The sequence below is a fragment of the Dendrobates tinctorius genome, unplaced genomic scaffold, assembly GCF_039654945.1.
Source record: "Dendrobates tinctorius isolate UK_male_01 unplaced genomic scaffold, ASM3965494v1 ptg000133l, whole genome shotgun sequence".
Taxonomy (NCBI): Eukaryota; Metazoa; Chordata; class Amphibia; order Anura; family Dendrobatidae; genus Dendrobates; species Dendrobates tinctorius.
The window spans coordinates 2,388,334-2,402,102 of NW_027361801.1; the positions used below are offsets into that span (position 1 = coordinate 2,388,334).

Below are 13,769 nucleotides of genomic sequence, written 5' to 3' on the forward strand. Positions count from 1 at the left end.
GCCAGATACACAAGTGTGAATGGTGTTCAGTGAATATGTATGCTAATGCAGACAGGACACATACCAGCAAAGACAGACAGATACACAAGTATAGTAGTATCAAGTATAGTATAGGTGTAACAAGTATAATATAGATATAACAATTCTAGCATAATTACTATAGTTTGTCATTCTTTATTTATGTGTGTTATGTTTATCAGTGCTTATTCCACTCCTCCCGGACTCACAATTCTTAGTGGCTTTCCTTTATTGGAAAATTTGAAATAAAAAATGTCCTGAAAAACTGAAAAATAACGTAATGCTAATTCAACTTCTAAAAACTAAAAATACTGGATTTAAATAAATTTAAAAAAAAACATTATAACGTGAAAGTATTAGTGCTTTTGAATGATCCCTTTCTTTTTAAAATTTAATTAGAGTAAAATTTACTACCAAACTTTAATAACCAAAAGTCTGGGGAGGCTGAAGAATATACCGTAAGTGACACAATTGCTGCTTTGTGCTGTGGGAGAGAAAGCCATTATTCATGGACAAAGTGGAACGATCCCTTGTGTGATGTAGACACAGCGAGATGCCACCGCCTGCAGCCTTGAAGGGTTCTGTGCCCCGCCGCTGCTGCAGTCACATAAAATATAGACGGTCTAATTTACAAAGCTATAAATGATTCCAGCAAACAATTCCGCCTTCAGTCGAGAAAAGCCAAAATAAACCCGCATCCTTTCTTTTTTAATCCACTCATGCGCTGGATTAGACATTTCTAATTGTAGATCTGCTATTTATAACTTCATTGAAAAGTCGTTAAGTGGTAAATATATTTTCGTAGTGAATGCAAATTTTTGGACAAAGAAGTCTTTTTACTGTATTTTACTACAAAGCAGCTCTACCCTCAGTGCTGGGCAGATTGTAGTGTATTGACAGGAAGAAATTTGAAGCCTAAAATTGATTAAGGCAGGCAGCAGCTATAGGGGTTTTGGAAAAGCCCAATCCCTCTGCCACTGCTCTCTATGTCTCTTATTTTCTGCAATGTTTCTCAGAGCCGCTGAACTCACTGATTGGCTGCAGCACTGTCAATATGACATCAGTGTTACAGTCAACAACACACTGGAAGAAACAGCGATGACTCAATGAAGGACCTGGGAAGGGTAAAGCAATCTGCAGCTGAGCGACAGAGGTTTTCCAAAACCGAAAACTCTTTTAACTCATTTGTTCAGTTAAATTTTTTTGCACTGCTATTCCTTGTCTTAACAATGTTGCAGTCTGTCAATTGGACCAATTACAAATTAGTAAAAAAAATTAAAGGTACACTCAATGACCGCATGACAATATGGGGTTACAATTGGGAAGGTTACGTCCAATGGCCATTGTCTTTATTTGCTCTGCTTCTTCCTTTTGTGTGCTCTGCTCTCCATTCCTTATTTGCTCTGCTCCTTCCCCTCTGATTCTTCCTTCTGTGTGCTCTGCTCTCCATTCCTTGCATGCTCTGCTCCTTCATTCTGTGTGCTCTGCTCTCCATTCCTTGTGTGGTTTACTCCTTCATCTCTGCTTCTTCCTTCTGTGTGCTCTGCTCTCCATTCCTTCTGTTTACTCTGCTCTCCATTCCTTCAGTGTGCTCTGCTCTCCATTCCTTGTTTGCTTTGCTCCATCCTCTCTGCTTCTTCCTTCTGCGTGCTCTGCTCTCTATTCCTTATTTGCTCTACTCCTTCCTCTCTGATTCTTTCTTCTATTTGCTCGGCTCTCCATTCCTTGCATGCTCTGCTCCATCCTTCTGTGTGCTCTGCTCTCCGTTCCTTGTGTGGTTTTCTCCTTCCTCACTGATTCTTCATTCTGTGTGCTTGTAAGGGGAGGACAGGACTATAGTCATGGCCAGAGACACTAAATCATCAGTGTCCCGGCCTTCCCTCACAGAGAAGCGGTGATGGCCCTTCTCCGAGCTGACTCCCAGTAATTGAGACACAGTCCATAGTAAATTGAACAGTTTCTTTACTGATAACTTCACACAATATATCCCCAGTTGGCACATCATAGGTTACACACTCATCTTTACTTGCTTCCTCAGCTCTCCCAACTTTGCTGATGCTTCTATACAGCACACGTCTGGACCGGACAGTCTTAGACTACTTCCCAGCTTCTTCCTGGCCTAACCTCACCATGATGACAATTCCTTCTGCCTGTTTCGCCCCAGACTTGAAATGATCCACCACCTGTTTTGGCTGCCCTTGTAAAAGCATCCGACCCCTCTGTACCACTCCCTGTGAAGCTTCAGAATCCTTGTGTTCCTCACTCCAACCAACTTCCACCCTAAAGGCATCCGCCCAGGCTATGAGTCCCCACATCTTCTCTCTACTGTACTGGCCCACTGTATTGATGTTAAGTGGCAGTGGTAACCACGCTGCTTAACGTTGCGTGGCTACCATGCCGTCCTGGGCCTATAGTCCATGTGGACACTTTGGGCACCCTGGCCCCATCTGAACTAACTTCCCTTCTACTCTAACCTTAACTGCCCCTCCTACACTTAACCCTATCCTACTATGAGTTCTATACACTATGCTTTCCCTATGCTGTAAATGACAAACCATGAAATGCAGTAAACATTATCACAACTATGTGCAAATAAAAGCAATAACACAATAAAATGTAAAGACAAAACAATGGTAATACCCAGAAGGGGTAGCAGCACCATTTCATACGTGCGGTAATACATGTAAACATGTAGCATTACCAGTTAGCAAAGAGTAATAAATACATCAATGAACATTTTTGCTTAACCCCTTTACATGCTCTGCTCTCTATTCCTTGTGTGGTTTACTCCTTCATCTCTGCTTCTTCCTTCTGTGTGCTTTACTCCTTCCTCTCTGCTTCTTCCTTGTGTGTGTTCTGCTCTCCATTCCTTGCTTGCTTTGCTCCTTCCTCTCTGCTTCTTCCTTCTGTGTGCTCTGCTCTCCATTCCTTGCGTGCTTTGCTCCTTCCTCTCTACTTCTTCCATCTGTGTGCTCTGCTCTCCATTCCTTGCTTGCTTTGCTCCTTCCTCTCTGCTTCTTCCTTCTGTGTGCTCTGCTCTCCATTCCTTGCTTGCTTTGCTCCTTCCTCTCTGCTTCTTCCTTCTGTGTGCTCTGCTCTCCATTCCTTGCGTGCTTTGCTCCTTCCTCTCTACTTCTTCCATCTGTGTGCTCTGCTCTCCATTCCTTGTTTGCTCTGCTCCTTCCTCCCTGCTTCTTCCTTCTGTGTGCTCTGCTCTCCATTCCTTGCTTGATCTGCTCCTTCCTCTCTGCTTATTCCTTCTGTGTGCTCTTCTCTCTATTCCTTGTGTTCTTTGCTCCTTCATCTCTGCTTCTTCCTTCTGTAAGCTCTGCTCTCCATTCCTTGTTTGCTTTGCTCCTTCCTCTCTTCTTTCTGTGTGCTCTGCTCCTTCCTCTTCCTTTTGTGTGTTCTGCTCTCTATTCCTTGTTTGCTCTTTTCCTTCCTTTCTGCTTTTTCATCTGATCCCTGCACTGTAGTCTTTTTGCTCATGTTTTCTTTGCCCCGCTGCTGCACTGAACAGGTTCGGTCCCCTGTCCAGTTTGGCTCTCTTACTGATGTCAATCACAGGATCCACCGATTCCAAGATAGACCAAACTGAGCCTGCTTACCGCCACCCACAAGAGGGAACACAACAGGGGGCCCATCTGTGCCTGGGGGGCCTGGGCAAGTGCCTAGGCTTATCCACTAATGCCAGCCCAGCCTCCACCCTATGACATTATCATGAGGTACCAACCGATGGCTATAGTGTCTGCCATGTTACTACTCCTCTGGAGCCCAGCCTGTGGCTAAGCATCGTAGACAACTAATATACAACAGGAAAAACATAATAAGCATTAAAAAATATTTAAGAAAAAGAAATATAGAATATTTAAATATAGAAATTTAAATAACCCAATTTTCCCATATTGTAAATAACAAAATCTAAAAAAAATAAGATATTTTTATATTACTTAAAGTTCAAACCAGTAAAATATAAAAATGTTTATTTGATACAATAAATGCCTCGATGACTGAAAGCTGGAGGCTCCCGGGAGGAAATAAGTTGATTGTTTCCCGATAGTTGCACTTTCTGTAGAATTGTAACACTATTTACCTGCAGATTGACCCTATATCAGCAAGTAAATATTATTTTCCCAGGTGACAGGTTCCCTTTATAGGGAACTTGTCAGTCAATTTGCTCATGGGCTGGTCAGCATGAATCAGAGTCTGGCTGCCCAAACTCCAATGTTTCATAGAAAACATAGTTTGAAGAGCAGTCGAGAACCACAGGGAGAGGTGAAGCTAGTCTGACGTGGTCCCTAATTACTCCAGATTATTGACATCTCTCTGTATGCACATGATGAAGACATGACAATCATCTCTAGTGGAGCCAGCCGGGGTTCATAGTCCCTGGCACGTCGAAGCGTTTCAGAGAAAGACCATGCTTGGCTGCAATCATTTAGCCAGACTCTGATTCATGCTGCCTGGGATTTGGGAAGCATGAAACAAGTGGCATATTCTTTTAAAGGTTTCAAATTATTGGTATTTTAGGGTGATATACAACTCTGTCAAAAATTAAGAGACCACTGAAAAATTTTCTGTTTGTCTGATTTTTCTCTTTATAGGTATATTTTTGAGTAAAATGTAAATTGCTCTTTTATTCTATAAACTATTGACAACATGTCTTTGAATTTCCAAGCACTAAATTTTGTATTTACTTTCAGAAAATGAGAAATGAACCTCAAATAATGCAGACCTCAAATAATGCTAAGAAAACAAGTTCATAATAATTTAGAAACAACAATCCTAATGTTTTAACTCAGGAAGAGATCAGAAATCAATATTTTGTGGAATAACCATGATTGTTAGCCACAGCTTTCATGTGTCTTGGCATGCTTTCCACCAGTCTTTCACACTGCTTTTGGGTGACCTTATGCCACTCCTGGTACAAACATGTAAGTAGTTCTTCTTTGTTTGATGGCTTGTGACTATCCTCTTGTTTACTTTCCAGAGGTTTTCAATGGGGTTCAGGTCTGAAGATTGGGCTGGCCATGACAGGGATTTGATGTGGTGGTCCTTCATCCACACATTGATTGACGTAGCTGTGTGGCATGGCGCATTGTCCTACTGGAAAAAAACAGTCCTCAGAGTTGGGGAACATTGCCTGAGCAGAAGGAATCAACTGTTTTTCCAGGATAACCTTGTATGCGGCTTGATTCATACGTCCTTCGCAAAGATTAACCTGCCCAATTTCAGCCTTGCAGAAGCATCCCCATATCATCACCGATCCTCCACCAAATTTCACAGTGTGTGCAAGACACTGTGGCTTGTACGCCTCTCCAGGTCTCTGTCTAACTATTCGACGACCAGATGTTGGCTAAGCTGAAAATTGGACTCATCAGAGAAGATTACCTTACTCCAGTCGTCTATCGTCCAATCCTTATGGTCTTTGGCAAACTTCAGTCTGGCTCTCCTTTGCTTCTCATTGATGACAGGCTTTTTTCTAGCTTTACATGACTTGAGCCCTGTCTCTAGGAGCCTGTTAAAAACTGTTGTTCACCCCAGCTGCCAATTGCCATTTGCCATTCCTTTTGTAGGTCACTTCTTGTCATCCTGCGGTTGCTGAGTGACATGCGAATAAGATGACAGTCATCCCGGTCAGTGGAGAGTCATTTTCACCATCTGCCAGTCTGTACCTTTGTTGTCTCCAATGTCTGCTGCTTGACCTTGTTGTAATGGACTGCCGACTTAGAAATTTTAAGGCTGGAGGCAACATGACACTCACTGTATCCCTCTGCTATTAAAGACAGAATTGAGCCCTTCTTTTCCTCGCTCGACTTTTCTTTTCAACTCCTTTGGCATGGATAAACGTTACTTTTTCATTCCTATTACTTTTGGGATATTACTAGCACTTGTTTTGCCATCCAGCTTGTCCTATTGCAAGAGGATTGTGAACAGCACAGCAGGGTTTTTTATACTTTCCTTCGTTAAATAGAATGAGGTGTACTCTGGTTGGAATTCAACTGACACTGGAATGAAATGGCTGTCAGACATGTCGAGATGCTGATTTTTATAAAACTTTGCAGTGGTCTCTTAATTTTTGCCAGAGCTGTATATATTTCTTTTATTTTCATCGACATCTATCCACTTGTTACGTTGTGTACCCACGTTGCGGATCATATGCTTTTTTGCTGCGTTTTTCGCCGCGAAAATGCATACAGAACGCACCCCATGCATTCCTACGGCATTCCGCACCTGCTGTGCTAATGCGGCGTTTTTCCTGCGGCGGAATAGCATAGCAAAAAAAACACAGCAGGCACATTATTTTTGCGGAATCGCCGCGATTCCGCAGAGAATTGCCGCGATTCCACACACATAGGAATGCATGAGAATCGCTTACTTTCCGCATGTGGCAATGCCCACCATGCGCAAAGTGAGCGGCTCATGTGCGGATGGTACCCACGGTCTGGAGGCGAGGAGACTGTCCTCCAGGCCCTTGGTACCATATCCCTGTAAAAAAAGAATAAAAAATAAAAAATCGGGTTATACTCACTTTCCGGCGTCCCGCGCAGCCTTACCGATGCTCCCGCCAACTCCCGTTCCCAGTAATGCCTTTCGGCAAGGACCTGTGATGACGTTGCGGTCTCGCGAGACCGTTACAGTATCGCAAGACCGCTACGTCATCAAAGGTCATTGTCGCAAGGCATCGCTGAGGCCTGGGGACACTGCGCGGGACGCCGGAAGGTGAGTTTATCACAATTTTTTTTTTTAATTATTTTTAACATTCTATCTTTTACTAATGAGGCTGCATAGGCAGCCTCAATAGAAAAAAGTTGGTCACACTTGTCAAACACTATGTTTGTGTGACCAACCTGTCAATCAAATTCCAAGCGACGCTTCAAATCGCTTGGAATGCGCTTGAATTCCGCACACGAAAATCGCGTGAAAAAAGCTTGTTTTCGCGGGAAAAACGCATGTGAATTCCATGTGTTTTTCCCTTAGCGGAAGTTGCAGAAATTTCCGCAGCATCTCTTTAACGTGGGTACATAGCCTTAAAGAGTTTGAGTATACTATTTAGCAATTCCCTGAACCTCTTCATTATAGAAGCTGGTAGGCGTCAAGTCCTCTACAAGCCGCCACCAATAATGATACAAGAGCTAAATACCAATCCTTGTCACCAAAAGTGAAAATGAAGATAGTGACTAATAATGTTTATGTAACAGCAACGACATCATTGTTTATACGTGTAGATAAGGATAGTAATATAATTAGAACTGAACATGGCGTCAGAAGGATTAGGACACCTTAATCAGCACCCAGTTATTTTTTTATATAAACGTACATGTCCACAATGTCCGCAAGGTTCTTGAGTTAATGAAATAGGGAGCTTAATTATATTCATTACGTAATTGGAAAAAAAGTCTCTGTGTTTCAAAACTAGTCGAGATAAGCTAGCCGTAAACAGAGAATAATTGGCAGCAGAAAGATGTCACCATTAAAGGGTTATCTGGGACATTTATTATTTTTGGTTATGGGGCTAAGAACTAACAGGCAGGTAACTGTTAACTACCTGCCTGTTCTGCACGGGGACAATCTCTGCTGGCGATTTCCCTACTTCATTACACCTCTTCTAAACAAAGCAGCTCTTCCTCTTCTGAGCTGCCTTGTCATCGGGGTGTCACTGTTGATGCCATGCTGATGACAGCCAGCTCCCCGCACTTAGGCAGTGGGGAGCTGGCTGTCAAACAGCATGACATCAGCAGAGACACCCCTTGAACAGAGCAAAAGAGAAAATGCTGCTCTGTCAAGTTGACGTCAGCAGAAGCAGTGGTCCGTGACCTCTTTGAGCTGGTGCAGATCGACACCGGTAAGTTCAAATAACAGCAGAATAATAGTGGAAAAATGATTAAAGTCCTAAATATCCCCTTTAACATACGAGCATGGCATGGGAATGAAGGGCAACAAACCAGATTAAATTAGGGAAGAAGGTCATCATGCACCCATGTTTATGGACCCACGGTGCTATCATTTTTCAGTCGAACTTTAGGACAATGGGTGGGCAGAGTAGGAAAGTGCAAGTTTGGAAATAGGCAGGAGAGGCACAATTCAAGGATTTGGTCCCTGAATTTTTATTTATTTTTTAGTAATATTTTTGACATTAAACTATTAATGAGCGATGGCTCTGATGAATCAGAGCCCTGGAGGGAGGCGGCTCGTGTTGGCTGATTATCATGTGTTTATAGCTCCAGCAAAAGCCGGTAAAAAGATAATGATCGACCGTCACTGCTTTCAACCACAAACCATGTCAAATGATTCCTTTTCAGCTGGTAATAACACATGTAGTTTCATCTAGGTCTGGGGATTTTTTCAGTCTAATTTCTCTTTTATTTACTATAAGAAAAACACTTTTGTCTTATAATCAATGCCGTACTCTGGTTAGATGGTGCCCAGTGCAGAATTCTCTATTGGTGCCCCCCTTACCATATATCACATAGTATACAAAAAAAAACTCTCCTGAAGCAATGTATTGAGGGATGCACTTAAATGAGTAGGTATGTTACAGAGGATTGGAATCAAGGTGCCATCACTTGTCACCCACGGTAAACAGTTGGATGATACTATAAAAAAGTTGAGCAAAGTGTAAAGTTTCAAATTTTGGACTCCATTTGTCTTATTAAAGCCAATGGCTCAGTCTGGGGAACATTGTATGCTAGAGTTGGGAAAAAAGACTCATGCCTTACCAGGCCTTCATCCAGGTACTTCATGGCATCCGGATCAGGGCTACCCTCACTTCTGGCAGCGGACAGCCCCATGGACTCTTTTTCTGCATACTAGTCCCTTCAATTTCAAACCAAGTGAGGACTAGTCAGTTGTTACTTGCTGTGAAGTATTAATGACTCAGGATTTAGTAAGTACATAAGGTGCCCAGGATGGCCAGCTGAGGATGTTGGCCACAGAAGTGAAGTTTGCCGTAGACTAGACGACCAGACCACACACCGGACCGGTACTATTTACCATGTTTCAGGTTGATCGGCGGCAGCCCTATACTGGGTCCTGTAATGCCTTGTTCTCTATGTTTTTTTTTGGAAGTCTTACATGGCTCCTTTTATCCCTTTTATCCTTTAATTTCTTTGGCATATTTGATTAATGGATATCAGTCATGACCCAAGTGTAAAAACTCATTTATTTCAAAATCAAAGGAAGTTGCAGATTAGGGGTCAAGCAAAGCCAAAGGGGGTCAACAAGTCATTTTATCTTGATCAAGGCACAGGCACCAGACTTGCATCCAGTGTAAAGCCCCCGTCACACACAGCGATCTCGCTAGCGAGATCGCTGCCGAGTCACGAGTTTTGTGACGCAACAGCGATCTCATCAGCGAGATCGCTGTGTGTGCCGGGTATCGCTGATCGTCCTGGAATGGCCAGGACATTTTTTTGATCGCTGGTCTCCCGCTGGCCAGCACGCATCGCTGCATGTGGCAGGCGGGAGACCAGCGAGCTGGCGGTGGTAACTAAGGTAAACAGAGGGTTTCTAAGCGGCATGCAGCGCTTAGAAACCCGATGTGTACCTTAGTTACCAGCACGCTGGTGCAGGGAGCTGGTAATCAAGGTACACATCGGGTTTCTAAGTGCCGCGCGTCACTTAGAAACCCGATGTGCACCTTGGTTACCAGCTCCCTGCACCAGCGCGCTGGTAACTAAGGTGCACAGTGGGTAACTAAGCGACATGCGTCGCTTGTTACCCATGTGTCGCTGGTGCTGATCGCTGGTGAAGCTGCCTGTTGGCAGCTCACCAGCGATCATGTAGTGACACACCAGCGATCCTGACAAGGTAATATCGTTGTCGGGATCGCTGGTGTGTCGCTATGTGTGACGGGGCCCTAAGTTTAAGTGGGTCTTAATAAGATGCGAAAAGATAAAACTGGAGGTCCTCATTTAGAATATAAAGGTTTTTGCAGTCATTTTACTTTTAAAATGTTTTCTGTCTGTCTCACGGTGATGCATTGTCTTCACAGGAGCTATAAAGAAAGATGAAATAATGTGCGGATTTTGATTATTTCTGAGTTCCTCTCCTACACCATTCATACTAAAAGGGCTTGTCCACACGGTGAGTATTTGCAGCATTTTTTTCCATTTTTCCATTAAAAAAAATGCCAAGTTTTACAGTTCCAACATGATGAATATGTTTTCCAAAGTGTCAACTACATGCTGCATGTTTTTTAGCAATATTAGACCATCAAAGTGTCCGTCACATCTGCAGTATGTCCATTCTTTCAGTGTTTTTGCAGCGTTTTTCACCCATTCAAATTAATACCTAAAAAGCACAACAAAAAAAACATTAAAAAAAGCATTAAGAATGTGTGTAACATACACAGCTTTTTTCCTGCGAACATGTGGAAACAATATGCCACAAAAAATACCCTATGTGAACACACTTTAAAGTTCTGTGCAGTAAAAAACATAGTCTTAGTCTTAGCAGACCATAAAGTGAGTGTTCAGCTTTCAACACATTTTTAAGGTCAATGTTCAGGTTTTTTTCTTATAAATTTCTCAGAATATTTTTCTAGTCATTGGAGCCCAGATTTTCTGATGCCAAGATTCTGCTCCCATTCTTGTTGCTTGCATCTTCCAATCAGGGGAGTATATGTGCCTACTGCATACTGCCATTGCCAAGTTAATGGGGGTCATCCAGGCTTGGGACATAATTCTGCAGTCATCCCATGTGACTGCCAGACGTTACTAATATTATAGGGTAATTAGTAGAGTAGAGATGAGCAGATCTGGGAAAATTCGAATTTGCCAAATTGGCTAGATTTTCCCAAGAGATTGGATTTGGAAAGAACTTATTCTCCACGAATAGGAAGCTTTTTTTAAGATGTAAAAAAAAATGATGCGTGATGAGACTTTAGGGCTTGCAATAACCTAAGAGACCTGGTCATGGCCGGAGGTCCCATTTTAGAGTGATGAGTGAAGACACTTGAGATGTAACAGAAAGAAGAGATTCTGAGGACCAGACGGAGGACGGTGAGCAGTGGGACGACAAGAGGGCTGAGGGGTGAATTTTATTTTTGTTCATCATTTGCAAGCCTTCCATGGCTCATCGAAATGGTGTCCAGCTGGCTGAATTAACATAGGGCAAATTATACAAAATCCGTCTTCTGGAAAATTTTTGTAAAATTTGAGTTCAATACGCCAATTTCTAGTAACTATGCATCACAATTTGCACCCACATTTTAATTGTGTTCATTTATTCTGGCAGAGCAGGGGTTAATCGGCCATGTTGGAAATCCCCATGCTCACACTTAAGTTCAGTTAGCCACTCCTTTCCCCTTTATTATCTGGGCTCTGTTACTAATCATTGTTAGAGCTAGAATTGGAGGAGTTATCTGTGGCTGTTGTTTGGTTTGTATGCATGGTAATTCCTTATCCTTCCCTGATTTGCTTTCTTTCCCTGCCTTTACACCCTGGTGAATACCTCTGTTATATGTGAGTGTATATTTTGTGTGTATGGAGTTTTCAGTTTCCCTATGTCTTTGTTGCCTTGTTTGTCGGGTTGGTGTACTGCGGTACACAGTAGCGCCCCCTCTTCCCTGGATGGGAGAAGAGAACAGACAAAGGGCTAACTCAGGAGATAAGGCAAGGGTGGAAGCCCTGGTATCTTCCCATCTGAAGTATCCCTGGGAGTAGGGCGAGCTAGGGTGCCCCCTAGTGTTAGGGCCAGGTAAGGAGCCCCTGATCCTGGGTCACCGGACAGCTGTGTTGTGACAGTGCTCTGTTGATGTGGAGAAGCTGAATTGCTGGTAGGAGTGGTCAGTGATTGTTTTGAATAGACGCCAGGTAGAACAGGCAGTTAGTTTTCTCTGTTAGCAATTAGTCTATTAGTTTGTAGGACCATAATTAAAAAAAATAAGATAGTCCTGGAGAACCCCTTTAAAAACGTCTTTGGTATAAATGCCAGCCACCAGATAAAAATCTTCTGAAAAATAGCGCTTCAGATTAAAACGCTGCATCTATTTGCATGTCAACAGCTGTGAACGTCTGCGGGAACGCAGGTCTTTGGGTTTTTCCACCCTCGCAATAAGCATCATGATCATTTGTTATAAGACCTACACCCATGTTTTGCCTTTTCATTACTTCCCAGAAACAATGAGCGGTCTACTAAATGCAATTAATTCTCCTGCCCAAATCTGATTTACACTTGGTAATAAAGTGCTGCCACCTTAGGGCATGTTTTGCTGGTGTCTGAAAACTTCATGGCACTGAATGTTCTTCTTGTGCTTCTGTTCAGAGAGGCCTATTCATACCATGGTGAGCTGGCTCCTTACCTTAGGTCATCAAAGCTTGGATTCACTAGTCAGCACATGAGAAAAGCCTCAGGAGAAGTCAGCCACTCATGACCTTGGACAATAAAACAATGCGCATTCAAGGACAAAAGTTTTCTTGTCTACGGATTGTGCATGACCGGTAAATGATGGAGCTGTGTGCTTCATGTGATTATGGCTGGTTTATCTATGGAAATTATACTTTTGAGGACTACAAAAATATGGGAGCTGTGTAAGGCTACGTTCTCATGTCCAGTAATCTACTTAACGGATCCATTTTCCATAGACTTCAATGTTAAAGAAGAAACTGATTCAGTTGAAATCGGGTTTTTTTTCATCTGGATAGATAATCTGCACAATCCTTAAATATAGTTGTGCAAAAAACTGTTTTCCCACTTCCTGATTTCCTATTCTTTTGCATGTTTGTCACACTTTAATGTTTCAGATCTCAACACATGTAAATATTAGGCTGGGCGCCCACAATACTGAAGTAGCACTGCGTGTTCGCTGTGTCCAAAGCGCTGCCATCTATTGAACGCAGTTGATTCCGCATGTGATCACTGATCCGTGCAGATTTAACACATTCAATACATTCTATTGATGTAATTTCTGTTGCGGAGACACGAAGATAGACATACTGTGGTCTGGATGTCCGTCTCCACGGGTGAGTCCCAGGCGTCTGTGGACACATAGAGGACATGGGATTTCTTGAAATCCCATCCACTATGCTGTGACATCTGGCCGCTTGCGGGTTTGACGCTGCATAAGTCTCAAACATGCAGCAACTCTGGATTGTGTGCACATACCCTTAAGGCCCTTTTACATTTAGCGATGCACCAGCGATCCAACCAGCGATCCGACCCGGTCAGGATCGCGGCTGCATCGCTAAATGATCGCTAGTGAGCTTTCATACAGAAAGATCTCACAGCGATGCAGCAGCGACGCAGCGCACGATACTTACCATTCACACACAGCGATCCTGCGTCCTCCGGCCCGCCTCCAGCGTCGCTGGACGTCACAGCAGGAAGCCCCAGCAGGAAGCGCCCGACGAGAAATGGAGCCGGACATTCTCGCGCGATCAGCGATGAGCAGCGGGGGAGCCGGTCGTTGGTAAGTATCACACATAGCGATATCGCTAGCAATATCGCTATAACGTCACAAAACCAGTGACGTTTTAGCGATATTGCTAGCGATATTGCTTAGTGTAAAACCCCCTTTAGACTCAGATAACACAAGTAAACACAGAATGCAGTTTTTAAATGAAGGTCTTTATCATTAAGGGTAAACGAAATCCAAACCTACAGAGCACTGTGTGGAAAAGTGATGGCCCCCTAAATATAACTGGTTGGGCCACCCTTAGCAGCAACAACTGCAATCAAGCATTTGCGATAACTGGCAATGAGTCTTTTACAAAGCTCTGGAGGAATTTTGGCCCATTCATCTTTGCAGA

General features: G+C 43.1%; 1 protein-coding gene across 1 annotated transcript in view; it reads left to right on the top strand.

Moving 5' to 3' along the window:
- Positions 1-13,769, top strand: part of LOC141048064 (endothelin receptor type B-like) — a 75,601-nt gene that overhangs the window by 20,750 nt on the left and 41,082 nt on the right. Inside the window, exon 2 of the mRNA XM_073543425.1 lies at positions 10,013-10,104. The gene's annotated coding sequence lies outside the window, so the exon portion shown is untranslated. The remainder of the gene's footprint in view (positions 1-10,012; positions 10,105-13,769) is intronic.